We start from the raw sequence: 16,705 nt of genomic DNA, 5'->3' as shown, positions 1-16,705 counted from the left end.
AGGAAAGTAGTAGAGTGTAGACATTAAGGGAAAAGAAATTAAGGAAACTGGATTGAGAGACTCTGAATGGTAGGTACGAATGACAGAAAATGGAGAAATTAAATGAGAAATTAACCTCTCAGTCTCTGAGGTCACTCTTAGTGTTGAAATTCAGTTGTTTTAAAGAGTCTTTATTACTGGAGACATGATTTTCTCATAGCCAAGGGGAAAGTTCAATTACTGCACCCAACTAATCGTCCATTTTAAATCATTTTTGTGTAAAGATTGAGTGTATTGGATGGATTTGTCATACTCAGAATGAAACTGGTACAGATGAAATGCCTGTTAAGGAGCATTAACTTCACTATTTTCTCATTTGCTATAAAAGCCTGGTAAGTACCAAGATTTGGGATAGACTGGGGCTTATTATCAGCCAAGTAGGGGAGGGAAGAGCTTCCTCATGGGCTTAAAAACAAGTAGCTTCTGGTTTAGAGTCTAGGGAAATTAAAAAAAAAAGTCTCTGTCTTGTTTTATAGGGTTAATGAGATATCACTCTCTGCTGTTATAACTCACTTGTTTTCTACATCCCACTGCCCCATAAATTTTAATGGATTTTTTTTATGTCAACCCCATTTTTCCAGTCATTACCATCCATGTGCTAATCAAACAATTATCTTGTCATTCCTTTTATAAGACCTTCTGTAAAGACCCACAGAATCCTTTCAGAATTATGGAGATCCAGTAATCTTCAGATCATAAACATTGTTTTATTGAACATTTGATGGATAATTTGAGTAAAGAAACAAATGCCAAACTAGTAAATATTCTATATAAATAAAGGGAGTATTTAAATATTATTGAAATTTATTAAAAGCTGGCATATGTTGTTTTTATGACTTTTAGAGATTCTCGATAAAAAGAACTGTGAACAATTTTAATTGCTGTATTTCAGCAGTTGTCCAGTATTAGCTCACAGCAACAACAGAGGACCTATAGGAACACGGTTACCAAAACTGGCTTCTTTATGATGTAGCTCAAATTATGGTTTTATACTTGCCAAATCTGATTTTGTGTTTGACTTTGGAACCGGTCATGATAATGGCATCTGTGACAGTCCTCATGGACATATATTAGTACTAGCTAAATTTGGAAAGCTGAAGAGACAAAAAAAGTGTGAGATGTTATGAACTACAAAGTTATTTCTGATTCTAAATATGTCCCTCTGGTGCTCTTACAAGCTACATGTCCTCCCAGGTTCCATGTTAACATCGGGTACAAGATTTGGCATTAACCTATCTTGCACAAGTATGTGCCATCAAATGCAGAAATCTTGGCACCCATTTTTGGATGGACTATTTCCAGGAAAAACAATGATTTATCAAGCAGTTCCAAGTGAAGTACCTAGTGAAGAACATAAAGCTGCAATGGCTTACAGATGCCCAGGTTTAGGAAATAAACCAATCACCAGTTCTAAATGGTGTGAGGAGGAGCTACCTCCAAATGTAAAACCACAACCAGGAAATGAAAAGCTGCTATCAGAAACAACCCCTCAAAAGTAAAGGAAGCTTGAGGGCTAAGAAAGCTGAAGAGCAGGGAGTGAGAAGTGGCAAGAGTCCCGAGTGGCTCTGCTCCTGCCCCTCACAGCATACCATGAAAGACTGCCTCTCAATCACCTCTTGAGAGCACCAGACAGACCAACAGATCAAGAACCTAAACAAGAAGCTCCAAGCGATTGAACAACTGAGAAAAGAAGCAGCACCTGGAAAATAGCTAGAAAACACTATTCAAAGAAAATGCAGCAAGAGAGAGCCTTTCTCCAGGTGCTGGAAGACATGGATTTGGGGATTCAAAGAGTCAGAGAAAGCAAGTTATCAGAAATCAAGACAAACACATCTGTTAAATCCACCAGCATATATGGAGTACCCATGTGTCCACTCTTAAAGTTCATCTATAACTTTAACCATTTATCCAAGATTTTTTTTTTAAGAAATAGGACAAGAAATGATAAAATATATAAGAATACATCTAGCGGGACATGTCTAAGAACTCTACAGAATTGCCTCTCCTGTTTCAGAATCACCAATTTAGAAGTTCAACTACATGTGCATGGTAAATTTATTTTTGACAAAGATATCAAGGCAATTCAATGAGAAGCAGAAAGTCATTTCGACAAGTGATACCAGAACACTAGACATTGACCCTCTACTCATAGCCACACATTTAAAAACTTGAATAAAACTAAATTATCTAGAAGAATATGTAAAAGAGAATAAAAGTTTTATGATTCTGGATAAACACACACACGAATCTTACAAGAAAAACTTAATAACTTGATATGTATTAAAATTAAAATGATTTTTTCTTCAAAGAACTAAGAAAATCACACCATCAAGAAAAAAAGGGAAATGAACAGCATGAGAAAATACTTCCAATATAAACATCAAAGATAGGACTAGTCTGTAGATTATAAAAATCCCCTTACAATTCAGCAATAGGAAAGCAAATAACCCAATAAAATGGGCAAAATATTGAATAGTAGTGCTTCACAAAATAAGATACAAAAATTCCCCCCAATACAAATGGCCAACAGACACATGGAAAAATGCTCAACATCACTCAGTATCAGGGAAATACAAATCAAAACTACAATGAGATGTCACCTCACACCTGTCAGAATGGCTAAAATCAACAACACAAGGAACATTGGGTGTTGGTGAAGATGCGGAGAAAGATGAACCCTCTTACACTGTTGGTGGGAATGCAAATTGGTGCAGCCACTCTGGAAAATAGTATGGAGGTTCCTCAAATAGTTAGAAATAGAACTACCTTACAACCCAGCAATTGCACTACTAGGTATTTCTCCAAAGGATACAAGCATAGTGATTTGAAGGGGCACCTGCTCTCCGATGTTTATAGCAGCAATGTCCACAATAGTCTAAGTATGGAACAAGCCCAGATGTCCATCGACAGATGAATGGATAAAGAAGATGTGGTATTACTCATCTATCAAAAAGAATAAAATCTTGACATTTGCAAAGATGTAGATGGAACCAGAGGATATTATGCTCAGCGAAATAAGTCAGTCAGAGGAAGACAAATGTCATGTGATTTCATTCATATGTAGGATTTAAGAAACAAAACAGATGAACATGGGGTAGGGAAGAAATAATAAAATCAGATGAAAATAAAGAGGGAGGCAAACCATGATAGCCTCTCAACTCTAGGAAACAAACTGAGGGTTGCTGGAGGGGAGATGGGTGGGGGTAAAGGATAATTGTGTGATGGGCATTAAGGAAGGCACTAGATGTAATGAGCATTGGGTGTTATATGCAACTGATGAATCACTAAATTCTATCCTTGAAATGACTAATACACTATATAACTAAATTGAATTTAAATAAAGAATTCTTTCAAAATCCCCCCAAATACACAAATTTCCCTTGAAAAAATACATTAAAGGATGCTCAATATCAAAAGTCAGTAGGGAAATGCAAATTCAAACCACAATCAGATACCCCCACCCACTTTCTAGAATGGTGAGAAGGACTTGCCTGAGAATGTAGAACCACTGGACTCTCATACACTGTGTGTAAGATTAGAAACAGTTTGACATTTTATTAAACAAGGTAAACATACACTTGTCACAAGAAGCAGCCCTTCCACTACTGGGTATTTACCCAAGAGAAGGAAATGTATATAAAAAAACTTATTACATGAGTGTTCATAGCAGCTTTACTTATAATAACCAAACACCGGACGCATCCCAAATGCCTATTAATAGACTTACAGGTAAACAAAACACAGTATATTTATCCCATTGAAAACCACGCAGTAATAATATGCAACAAACTTTTGATATATACAACATGGATGGATCTCAAAATAACTGTGCTGAGTGAAAAAAAGACACAGAACACTATCACTGCTCTATGATTCCATTTTATGAGATTTCAGGAAATGCAATCTAATCCATAATGACAGAAAACAGATCACTGATTGCTGGAACAGGGTTGGAGGGAGAGATAGATGGCCCAGAGACCTAAAGTAACATCTGGGGGAGATGGAAGCGGTAGTATCTTGATTATGGTGATGGTTTCACAGAACATACAAATGTCTAAGTTCTTCAAACTGTACAATATAAATATATGTAGTTTACTGTGAATTAATTATATCTTAGCAGAGTGGAAAAAACAAAGTTTAAGTTGACGTACAATTTAACCCACTGAGGCAAATTGTAGTTTTAGTCTGTAGCTTTATTTTCAATTTTTGAACAAAGCTCAGATGAAGAAATGATCTCAAGAATAACATTATTCCCAAATGTTATACATTCCTTGAGGTTACTTTTGGGATTCTTTCCCATCATGTAGTATCATTTCAGATTCTAATATAGTCAATTGCTGCTCAGAGAGGTCATGTGGTTTCCCAAAATTCCTATCACAGTTTCTAAAATTAAAATATCTGGTTAAAAAAAATATCTTTTGGAATGTCACTAGCAGGCTTTAAAAAGAAATGCTAAGGGAGAAATATAAGAATACACACATTTTTCAGTTAAAAAATTCAAAGAGAGTAGTTGCTAAATACAGAACTCTAAGTAGAAATTAATTCATTGTCATCTGATATTTGGTATTGTTCTTCACTCCCACATTAAGAGCTTTTTCTAAGGGCTGCAGATTACACCTGAAAGATATTAGCTAAGTCAATTGACACTAAAATGAATAAAATAAAGACTATTTTTTAAGTATGGTAACGTGTTGGACATGAATTAACACATGAAAAATGGAAATGAAATATCAGAGATTTTTTTTTAACAGAAACTGAGGAGACAAGAGGTGTACAGGTCCCACATTTCAAAACCAAAACTGTCAATCATGATGAATGCAAATGTCAAGTGCCATCTTACAGAAACTCTTCTGTAGGATAAATATTTTCATTCCATAAATTGGACTCAATTGGATAAGAATTCTGGAATTTGATGGGAAACACAAGTCACACTAACATCTAGGAAACTTTACTAAGATCCAAATATTTATATGTAGTACTCTCTGCAAGTCACATCTGATATCTGGATCTTGGAGAAGCACTACCTTCATTACTAGAAAAGTTGATTGAGTTACCAAAGAGGGAAAAATATCAAAACCCATAATATGAATCACCAAACTTTTCAACCAGTATGTAACACACACACACACCCTTCAATAACACTAATAACTTGTTAAAATGAATAAAGGTTCCTCTGAGGTGAAATTTTGAGGTAGGTAAGTTATAAGTACATCAACTCTCCACTGCAAAATGATGCTGCAGTAACAAACCATAATAAGCTTTTATAGAAGTCATGGCTTTGTGAGTTTGAAATTTCGTCTGTCTCAGCTGAGCTGTTCTTTTTTAGTTCGCTCACTCACATAACCAGCTGTGAACTGGCTCTGGGCCAGGGCAGTGGGAGTATCTGGGCCCTGTGTCCCTCATCCTCTCTCAGACTAGCTTGAGTGTGTTCCAATGGTCACGGAGGAGGTGCCAGGGTGAGCAAGCATAACTGGCATGTACTTTTTTTCTGTTAGCATCACATTCTAACTTCCCACTGGCTAACACAGGTCACAAGACTGAGTCCAAGGTCACAGTTTGAGGCAACCACACAGTTGCACAAAAGAACTGTAAGTGTGAATCATCTTCTAGATGACCTAGATTGTTCCATCGATCTATTTAACTATTTTTCCTATGGTGTCTTAATTATTGTTATATCTGGTAATCATGTATTGTAAGAAAATGACTTTTCTTCATTTTCAAAAATGTTTTAGCTTGTGTAGGTTTTTTGCATTTCCATGTAAATTTTAAATCAGCTTGTCAATTTTTACAAAAATTCCTGCCAAGATTCTGGTTAGGGTTACATTGAACTCATAGACAAGTTTGGGAGAAATTGAAATTTTAAGGTTATTGAACATTATATTCAATGAACATGGTATATCTCTCCACTTATTTGATCCTCCTTAGTTTCTTTCTGAAATGCTTTCCTGAACCCATCTTGCATATCTTAAATTAAATGAATTTCTAAGTATTTTGATTTTTGCTGATACTGTGAGTGGATTTTTATACAATTTCTGATAGCTCATTGTTAAGAAATACTTTGTTTTTTTACATTGATTTTCTCCTTGTGATCTTGCTAAATTATTATTTCTAGTAGCTTTGTAATATTTTTCTTAGGACTATATATATGATATGTTATACATATATATATAATCATATCATATGTGAATGAAAATTGTACTATCCCCCCTTATTTTGCAATTTTTATTTCTTTTGCTTGCTTTGTTGTACTAAGATGTCTAGTATAATGATGAAGAGAAGTTCTGGGAGTAAAAGACTTTGTCTTTCCTCTGTTCTTCTATTAGAACCATCCAATTTGTCACCATTAATTTTAATGTAAACTATACATCTTTCCTAGATGCCCTTGACTACTGCTATTCTTATTTCTTGACTACTGCTATTCTTATTAAGCAGAGAACTTTTATCATTAATAAAAGTTGAACTATGTTGGTGCATTTATTGAGATTTCATATGATTTTTCTACTTTATTTTTTCAATGGAGAGAACTAATATTGGCTGTTTTAGACCAGTCTTGTATTCTTGAGATAAACTCCATCAGTCATAGTATATAATCCTTTCCACATTCTGCTGTTTAGATTTGTTAACATTTTATACAAAGTTTTGCATCTATATATGCATTGGACAGAGTCTCAGATGGCCCCATGACCTCTGACTATTCTGATCATCTTTTTTTGAATCCTGTGTCTTGTCCCTTTGCTTGACTGGGGGTATCTCCTGTGATTGACCTTTATAAACAACACAATGCAGCAAAGGGGATGGATCCCTGATTACATGTGTATGATTGTGTTTCAAATGATTGTAACTCCCATCTCACCAGAGGACTCTATCCCTTGAGCACTATTAAGAAACAAGCTATAGGTTAGGGGTTGGCATGTGGGGAGGGCCACAGAGAAAGCAGACTACAATAGCCTGTCCTGTAGGCAACATGAAGCAGACACACTGACACTTGTGTGGAACAGAATGTGACCACCACCAAGCTTGGAAGCAGATCCTCCCCTCCTCACTCCTGTCCAGCCTCAGATGAGGCCACAGCTCCCACTGACACTTTGATTATAATCTTGTAAGACTCTGGAGCAGATGATCCAAAGGGCAGACACACCAAGGGAGGACCAGGACAAAGATGTCTGGCAAGAGGGATGTTGTGTTTAATTTTGAGACCTACATGTACACTGGAGCACCAAGTACCTCGTGCTCCCTTTCATTTTCTTGAAAAAAGAAGACAACACATTGCTTCTAGTGGTTTTACAATTTTTTCCTGCTGTTTTTTCCAGTACTTCTTTTTTTGTTAGTGAATTAGTTGCATAAATTGATTTGATTCTTTGCCATTTGCCTTTACTTCTGTGATGCTTGCTTTTTGGTATTTGTCTTACTCATTGCTTGCATGTTTGCTAATGCTGTGATCAGTGTCTTACCCTGGGTTTTGGTTTTATTTTTACACATATAGTTCCCTACCTGGAGGCCAGTAAGTAGTCTGGATCTTTCACTTCTTCTGAACTCCTCATGCAGAACTGGATTCAAGCATATTTGAGTGTCCTTCCACACTGTCACACACAAAAGCATTCTATTTTACTTGAAGTAAAATTTTAAAAATCATAGTAAAAAAAAAAAAAAGTAGCCCAAAAGAATGTTATTGCTTGTCTTCTACTTTTCAAATTCCAAAAACTATCCCTCCCAATTTGTATCTTCACCTTCCAAAACAGAGCACACTTGTCTGTTTCTGTCCAAAAATTTCGGTCCTGAAATATTGTGAGTCCTTATTAGCAGTACCAAGAGCTTAGCTTACCATTTCTCTCAAGAGACTAAAAGCTCCAAGTACATGGGCTTTCATGGTTGGCCATGGTCTCCAAATTTTTAGGGTAGCCCAATAGGCTTTTACTCCAGATTTTTGCTGAGACAAAAATCATTTTTAGTATAGATTTTGAGATACCATTACCTTTACAAGTGCAGTAATACTTGTTGAACTACTTGACAGTATCTTTTACAACAAGCATTTTGGAAAAAAAAAAATCTGACATTAAGATATGACAACCTTTCTAATTTGGGCTTCTAACCACACTCCCATGAAACACCAGACACTGGGGATGGGGAGTGGTGTAGTGCCTAATGCTCAAAATTCAGGTTAGGCAGCAGGATCACAAGAGCATGGAAACAGTGGTAATAGAGATGATCAATGACTGGCCTTCAGGCATAACACCACTGATAATTGATCACCCAGGCATCAATGAGGATGGGTGGTGATTTCTGTATTATAGAATATGCCCTTTTGAAGGTCACAATATTAAACCTTTATAAGCTGGTTTTTGTGGTCTTAATGTTGAACATTTAAAGCTTCCAAATAATCTCAGCTTTTTAATTGATTTTGACAGGAACCCTTTCTTTATCACATCAAAAGATGTAGGAATATGTTGCCGAAAACTGACCTCTGTGCTCTGGAACCAAAATATAACACAAAGGCAGAGTTTGGGATAAAGAGGAACAATAGCTTTATGGCTCTTCTAGGCAAAGGAGGCTGCAGAGGGCTTTGATCTTCAACAACTGCAAGCCCCCCCAGAGGAAGGGGCTACAGGGGTTCTAGGGAAACACAGGGTCTAGCCAGTCTCCATAGGAATTGTGTCCATGCTATGAGCCTCCTTGGTCACTTTCAGGGTGGTGCCAGATTCTCTAAACAAAAGGCTAATAAAGGAGGAGGGAGGCCTGTGAAGGAGAGGGAACAGGTTATTTAAAAATCAAGTTTCCCTGAAGCATTAGTGCACTCATTTTGATTTTTGTTTATGCTTTATGCTTTTAAAGAGAGATTACAAATAGACATAAAAAGTTAATTGCTTAGATTCATAAAATCTAATTCTTAGACTCTGGTTAAAACACATAGATCAGCCTTCAGCACTTCACTGCTTTCATTTCCACCGGTATCAGCCCTTTTACCAAGATTAATGGTACTTCTAAAACATTATGGTCGTTATTGTAAAATGTCCAAGCTTTACTAAAAATAAACCCTTCTCTGACCGTTTACTGAGCCTAATTTTACCCTTCTTTCCTGCCTAATTACTTTTATAGGTTGTTTCCCTCATTAATTTAATGATGGGAGCCCTTTCGCTTAATATAGCAGAGTCAATACGGTGAGAATTGGTCTGTATCCAATCCATGTCTACTAGAAACGTGCCAGAAGTGATGTCGCTATAAATTCCAGTGCCGTACATTTCTGCAGGCTTGCACCTGTTCTACGTTTTCTCTTTCTTTCTATTTTTAATAACACAGTAGCTGAGAAAATTTAGTAGCAGTGGAAGAAACGTGGTGCCACCTTCAGAATCATTACACAGAAGAGCTCAAAGGTTCTCATTATTGCATTCTTTATAGACACGTTTCTACAGAGAGGATGCAGTTCATTACATCACAGTATGTCCTCCCATGAGCATCCCTCATGAAAAGTCTACTTAGTTTGGGGCCCACAGTGTCATACTTATCTAAACCTTGTAGACATTTTTAATTAAGTGGCCTGATCTGCCCAGAAACTGAGAGACAAGTCTGTGGTTAGGTGTCTCCTGCCTTGACTATAGATTAGAGCTGTTCTCAGATTCTTAACAACATAACCTTGCAAAGTCCCCCTGTCAGAGGACCAATCAAGTCAGACTCTAAAGGTGAAGGGGTCTGGGAATCTGTACTTTTGAGCTCCCTAAGCAATTTTAATCTGCAACTGTAGTTGAGAGGCAATGACACAATCTAAGAATATTCACGATCAGGAATGCATTTTAGCCACATACGTACACCCAGTATGTGTCTCTGCTTTTGTTTTATTGTCAATTTTAATATTCTTGTTGTAGTTTATACTTTTTTACAACCTGTCTTATACAGTTTTCATAATCAAATAAACAACACAGCATGATGGATATGAACAGAGATTATACTCAAAGAAGAAATTTGACTGTGGATCTTGAACTAGGTTACAGAATCCAGATTCCTCTGTGCTACCTTATCTGTCAAATTAATGTAGAAGGGAAAAAATTATACAGTTACTTGAAATTTATGTGTCTTTTATATTTTTAATATTTTAAAATTTTATCAAAATCTAAAGAGTTATAAATGCTTCCTAATAAAGCATTTATAGGGTGAAGATAGGGTGCTTCCTAATAAAGATAGTACTTCTAAACTGTAACAAAATAGAATCAATCAAGGAAAAAGTGTCTTGCAAGTAATCATTGATACAAATGAAACTAGAGTTCAAAAAGTGCCAATTTTATGTTATCTCCTATGATAATAATATTTTTGATACTGATAAACCCACAGGTGTGTGTACCTGCTATACCCCAAGTAGCAACAATGAGTCAAGAGCTCTAGAAATGACAGCATGTAAGATTCATGAGGGAAGAATTTTGGTCTAATGTTTATTGAAATATCCCCCAATCTAGAATAGTGCTTGACAAAGTAGGTACTCAATAAATATTTGTTAAATGTATGAATGCATAAAATCCCTATGTGGTCATTTATAAACACATTAAGGGATTCCCTCCTTGTGCACAGGTATATATTTAATACAAATATTTATGCTTAGATATAAAATAAATATAAGCATATGAATACTTACACTCAGCTATACATATAAATATCAAAATTCAAAATACATAAAGTAAAAAATAAAGTATGTAAAATCTAGGCATAAAATATTTACACTTGGATATGATCTTTGTGTGAAATACGTACCTACATATACATACACACATGGACGCACAGAATGAAAAACAATACTCATGCAGATTGGAAAGCCATGTTATATATTTAAAAACGACTGATTAGATGACATGGAGAAAATGGGGAAAACGTGTTTCCATCTTTTTCTGGGTCTCAAATTTACCATTCTGCTTTCAAATAGTAGAAAAGCATCTTCTGTGACAGAGTATGAATTATGTTGCATAACTTATCATTTTGCCATGAAGATTCAAGGTAAAATAGTTGAAGAATAATATCCATCCACTGATGGTGTTGCTAAAACAGTCTTCACAGGAAAGCAAGTAGGGAAACATTGAGATTGTATTTCAGGCTAGAAGCCTATTTTGCATTTAACGGCCACTTCCTGGAGTGGCCTTGCACCAGTAAAGCAGAGGACATTTGGAACCGGTCACGTCGCACTCTGTCATAGGCCTGGAATGCCGAGCATTCTTTGTACTTGGGAAGTTTCCAAAGAGGCGATTCAGTCCAGCTTCGCTTCAAATGAAACTCTGCCCTCACTTAAACTCAACTGCTCAGTGAGTTGTAAAGAACAGGCCTCCAACACAGAAAAAGAAAGGAAACCAGAAAAACAGAAACAAGACAGTCCGAGTTCTTTTTATTATCGCAGTTTTTAACTAACTGCTCCTTTATTGAAAACGTTGACATTTTTCTGGTGTGTTGGCCTCGGACATGTGATGGAGACACCCAGAACATGAGGTCTAAAAGCAAGAAAACCTTACTGGGTTTGTCATCAACTGCAACACATCGGCCTCACCATACTTTGTCGTCACCTGAGAGTTCATGCGTGTCCTCGGAGGCTCTGAAATTCATAAGGAACCTTGTGATAAGCAATGAAGGTGCATACTTGGTATGAAGTGTGGATTCTGTTGTTTATGCTAAATAGAGAGCAAGGCACAACCCCTTTTGTCCTGGTCCAATTTAATGGGTCAGCATACAGAGCTTCCTGGCACCTCAGAGCTCCTCCGCAGCCCACAGAGACACAGGGTCCATACGTGGGGGTCCCTGGCTGATGACAATACACAACTAGTTACAGATTCTAGGCAAACAGCTTTTTCTCCATTTACAGATTGGGCTTTCATGCCATCCTCTGCCCAGAAACCATGGTCAGGAGGTGACAAATAATGTCTTCCATGTGGAATGCTAATCTTTGGTTCATCTCCCCAAGCTAGGCAAACCAAAGCAATTTGTTATTCAGTCCATTCCATAAAAACCCTACCTAGCCAGACATGGGAAAGAATCAAGCTATAATTAGGATTTATATTTTCACAAAAAATTTTTACCCAAAACAAACTTAGGGCAACACCATATATTCAATGGATTCATAGAAAGTAAGCATTTTAGGGATGGTGGGCCTCATAGGTGGGGGTCCCTTTTTTAATGTATCATATTTTTAGTTTTTTGACCAGTGGCCTAGATGTTCAGACATAGGAAATGGTTTACACAGGCTCCTAATTTGGTTTCTGATGGAGCCAGCACTACGGCTTGAATTGAAATATGCAGCCTACTGCTTCATTCCAGTGGAACATGCTGCAGTGTCAAAAACCTCAGTAACTCCTTTGTAGCAAAACTGACACATTAATTAGAACTTTACACCATTTCTTAGCTCTTTAAGTTCTTGATAGACATGAAGAAATTGTAAAGTCATCTCCAGGAGATGTACCCCGTTTTTCAAATCTTTACAGATGTGGCATAAACACAGTGCAGAAGAAACAGGGATGCGTAGCTGTGGAAATACACCTTCCACAGCCCTCATGAGCACATGTAACTCACCCAATGGAGGTGATAAAAACCATCCTTTCAAGATACAGTGTTTGTCTAATGATCGGAACTAAAGATACCAACTGTTGAGCATAGACTTTGACATGCCAGGATTTAGCATACATTTTTAAAACATTTTTTAAAGGTTTTATTTATTTATTTATTTGATAGAGCGAGCATGGGGTAGGGGGCGAGAGGGAGAAGCAGACTCCCCATTGAGCAGGGAACCTAACACCAGGCTCTATCCCAGGACCCCGGGATCATGACTGGCTTCACTGACTGAGCCACCCAGGCACTCCTGTCATACATTTTAAATGATGATTGGAAAACCGTCTATAAAGTTGTGAAATACTTAACCAACCCTAGTTCACAGGGTGATATTGATAATGTGTCACAACCAGATGATGGCCAGGAACGTACACTACAACGGGTCTACATTGCATAGCTGGATCTCAGGGAAATACATCCGTAAGTGATCTGGTCTGGTTCGCCACACTCTGTGAAGCTGGCGTACTTTGTGCATCACATCTGAAAATCAAGACCCGAGTGTGTTTCTCAGCTGCACTGGTAGCATGCAGCAGCCCGGAAATGACACCTTTTGTTGCAAGTAGGAGGAATCTGGTCTGTTACTAGTGACCTGTACCCTGAAACTCAGGACAGAAGCAGAGCAACACTGCTGTGAATTGTGCCAGAGACAGGTCTTCATCCGTAACATATATGTGAAGCATGGAACAATACAACCATTGTGGGTGACTGACATATGACAGAGGACAAAATAAGAAAAAGAAATGGTTTTGAGGGTTTTGTGGAAGATGAAGAACTAACTGAAGGTAGTGAGCTTCCATGACAGAAGAAAGGTCTAGTGATCAAATGGACATTCTGACCATCAGGGTGGGCCCTGCCTCCCAGAACCTCATGAGCTCTGCCTGCCATAAGTGCTGTCCCCAGATCATGGTTTTGTTCGCAATAACCACTTACTTCTTCACCCTTTCAGGCAGCCTCATGTGTCACATCAGCCCCTCAGATGAAGGCAATGCTCTAGACTTCAGGAAGCCATAGCACCTAATTTAGTCCTAAAAACTTCCTTCCTCCAAAGGGCTAAATTTACTTTCACATTTATCCTGGTACCACACAGGACCTACTCTGAGTAAATTGCTCTCCTATAAACACAAATCAGCTTTGCCTGACCTCCACTTGAAAACTCTGCATTGTGTGCTTTTTGATAAACATTCTGGTAACTATACTTGCCTGAATAATTCCTTGGGTTAACACTGCAGATGTCGGCCATTTCTTCAAACTGCCTGGCCAGGGAGGTAACTTTTTCTCAGATTGTGGGGTGCATCACAATGACATTTTAAAACGCGGACTTGTGGGAGCTTGCATTACATATTCTGATTGGTTGGTCAGACATGTGATCCAGCAGTCTGCAGTTTTAAAGAACATTCCAGGTGATTCTAATGCATGTACCACAATCATCATTAAATTTGACACTAGGAAATTATGGGCTCTGTAGTGCCTTATCTTAGAGTATATTTTGATATCAGATGTGAACACAACAACTTTCAGGAATGGAAAAGAAGAGACTGGATCTCCATGATTTGAGACTCTGCAACATGCTATGAGCAAATACATAAAGTAATGATTCTTCCAAGGCTTTTTCAAAGGAACACACAGACATTTACATCAGGAGCCACGTGTAATGGGAACATTACAGGGAATAGCAAGACATGCTGGGAGCCATGGCAGAGGGCCACGTTGCCCTCATACTGAGGACCTGGAGCCCTGCCATGGAGCCCCCATAGAAATGGGGCATCAGGGTCAGGACCCCCTCCCACTGGTCCCTTGAGTCCATGGAACTATTCAGGAGTCATTTCTCTATCCCCGGTATGTACAGAAGTAGCACACTTGACGTCTTAATGACATTGAATCTTCTAATCCCTGAACATGGTATAACTTTCATGTTATGTAGTTCCTCACCTCTCATATCTCTTCAAAGTCTTGTCATTTTCAGCGTAGAGGTCTTGTATATCTTTTGTTAAATTTGTCCCAAATACTTTATGATTTTTATGCTACTCTAAATAGCATTTAAAAATCCCCTCATAGCTACAATTTTCCCAAGTCTTTGCTGCTACACTGTAGAAATATAATTGCTTTTGTTTCTTGACCAGGCACCATACTGTTTTCATTTCTTAGTCTGATAAATGTTTTGTTGGTTTCTAAGGATTTTATATATAAGTGATAATGACCCCAGAAAATAAAGACAATTTTGCCTCTTTGTTTTCGATTGCTTAGATGTTTTCACTTTGTCAAGCCTCATGGCATCATCCTCCAGTACAATACCAAAGAGCAATAGTGAGAGCCCACATCCTTGCCTTGTTTCTGATTTTACATAAGATGTTAGCTGAACATTTAGTAGTTCACTAAACATTTTATCAGGTTGAAAATGTTCCTTTCTATCCCTCATTTGCTGACAGTGTTTATCATGAATTTTTTCTGGCAAGTGATTTTTCTGTATCTCTTTAGATTATCATATGGATCTTTTCTTTTGTTCTGACAAGATGGAGATTTGTGATTTTGTGGCTTTTACACCAGGAAGGTAAAATGCATTTTATTTTTAGATTTTTGCTGGATTTGATTTGCCAAAGTTTTATTAAGATCTTGCTATTTATGTTCATAAGGGATATTAGCCTGCAATTTTGTAAAAATGTCAGGGTTTGATATCAGACTGGTACTAACCCCATAGGATAAGTAGAAACTATTCTGTATTCCTCTAATATCTTAAGGAATTTGGAATATTTATTTCTGAAATGCTTGATGAAATTTACCAGTGAAACTATCTGAATGTAAAGCTTTCTTTGTGGGAAGAATTTTAATTAAGAATTTAATTTTCTTTATAAACATGGTGCTGTGAAGTGAAAACTACTTACCCCCAGTCCTCAGCCCTACTGATTCTGACTACATCAGCAGCTTTGAATTCCAGCTTCTGTCTCCTAAGTTCAATAAGAAAACAGTGCTCTCCTGGGGCTCCTTCCCCTCCAGCATCCCAGTTTCAAAGTCACCTCTTGTGGAAAGGCACCCTGCCATCATCCAGGATTATTTTAAGTTCCACTGCAAAGCAATTCTCTATCGAATAGAAACAAGTCTCCTCTTTTCTTCTCCACTGACTCATACACAAACTCCTTAAAAGACTGTCCTGTTTGCCACCATATACAAGAGAATGGAACATGGAGCATAGACCCTAGTAGCTCCTTAGTCAATGGTCCCTAGACATAGAGAGAGGCAGAGCAGCAGAGACAAAGATAGACAGTGAGACAGCAGGAGAGAAAGAGAGAGAGTAGGGCTGGGTTTGGGGAAAGAGCAGAAAACAAAAGAGCCAAAAAATTTTACCAGAATGATGAAAAAAAGAGAAACATTTGTAGTCACTGAATATTCAAGAAGACATTCACAAGATGTAATCTTTCTAAAAGGACAATTATCTTAAGTGTTTGGAAAGTTTGTGCACCCTGTGTCAGTGACAGATCTACCACCCTCTATAAAAGACATGGGCTTTAGTCATGACATCCCTGCAACACAACTGCTCTCCATCACTTTTACGATTTGTTTGCATGCACTGTCTTCTGTAGTTTCTAACCATTTCAAATGAATTTGTTGGAACCTTAGAAACTTATATGATCAATATTTGATCACTATTGACCTACAAAAGAGTCATGTCATAGGGTTCAGCTTAATACACCAATTCCAGGATTTTACTTTAGGAAATCTCTTTCTTCCATGACAACAGAAGGCAATTTTATGCATATTTTTCCCATTTCAGCCAGAGTGAAACTGTGGTAGGAAATATACACAAGGTTTAGTAATCTTGTTCATCTTACATTACGAGTCAGTTTCTTTGATGATAAAATGTAAATAGAGTATGTTTCATGGATCGTTTTGAGAATATGAAGTGCTTGGCACAGTGCCTTAAACATACACTCAGAGTAAATGTTAGCTGTTACTAACATTATCACTATTATTATTAAGTGGCTTTTTCCTTTAAAATACTCTGGATGAGATTGTTAAAAATGGGTCATTTTTCAAGTGTTTTTCAAGGACGAGGATTTTTTTTCAAAAGAAAGAATTTTTTTAAAAAAAAGAACCTTTAAATTTT

The 16,705-nt window shown here is 37.3% G+C and overlaps 1 pseudogene; it reads left to right on the top strand.

Moving 5' to 3' along the window:
• Positions 1 to 297: 297 nt before the first annotated feature.
• LOC140634467 (eukaryotic translation initiation factor 2A pseudogene) overlaps positions 298 to 16,705 on the top strand; it is a 37,687-nt pseudogene continuing 21,279 nt past the window's right edge.

This window comes from Canis lupus, chromosome 5 (assembly GCF_048164855.1).
Source record: "Canis lupus baileyi chromosome 5, mCanLup2.hap1, whole genome shotgun sequence".
Classification (NCBI taxonomy): domain Eukaryota; kingdom Metazoa; phylum Chordata; class Mammalia; order Carnivora; family Canidae; genus Canis; species Canis lupus.
Note: the sequence above shows the minus strand (reverse complement) of the source record. Positions and strands in the feature narration are given on the sequence as shown.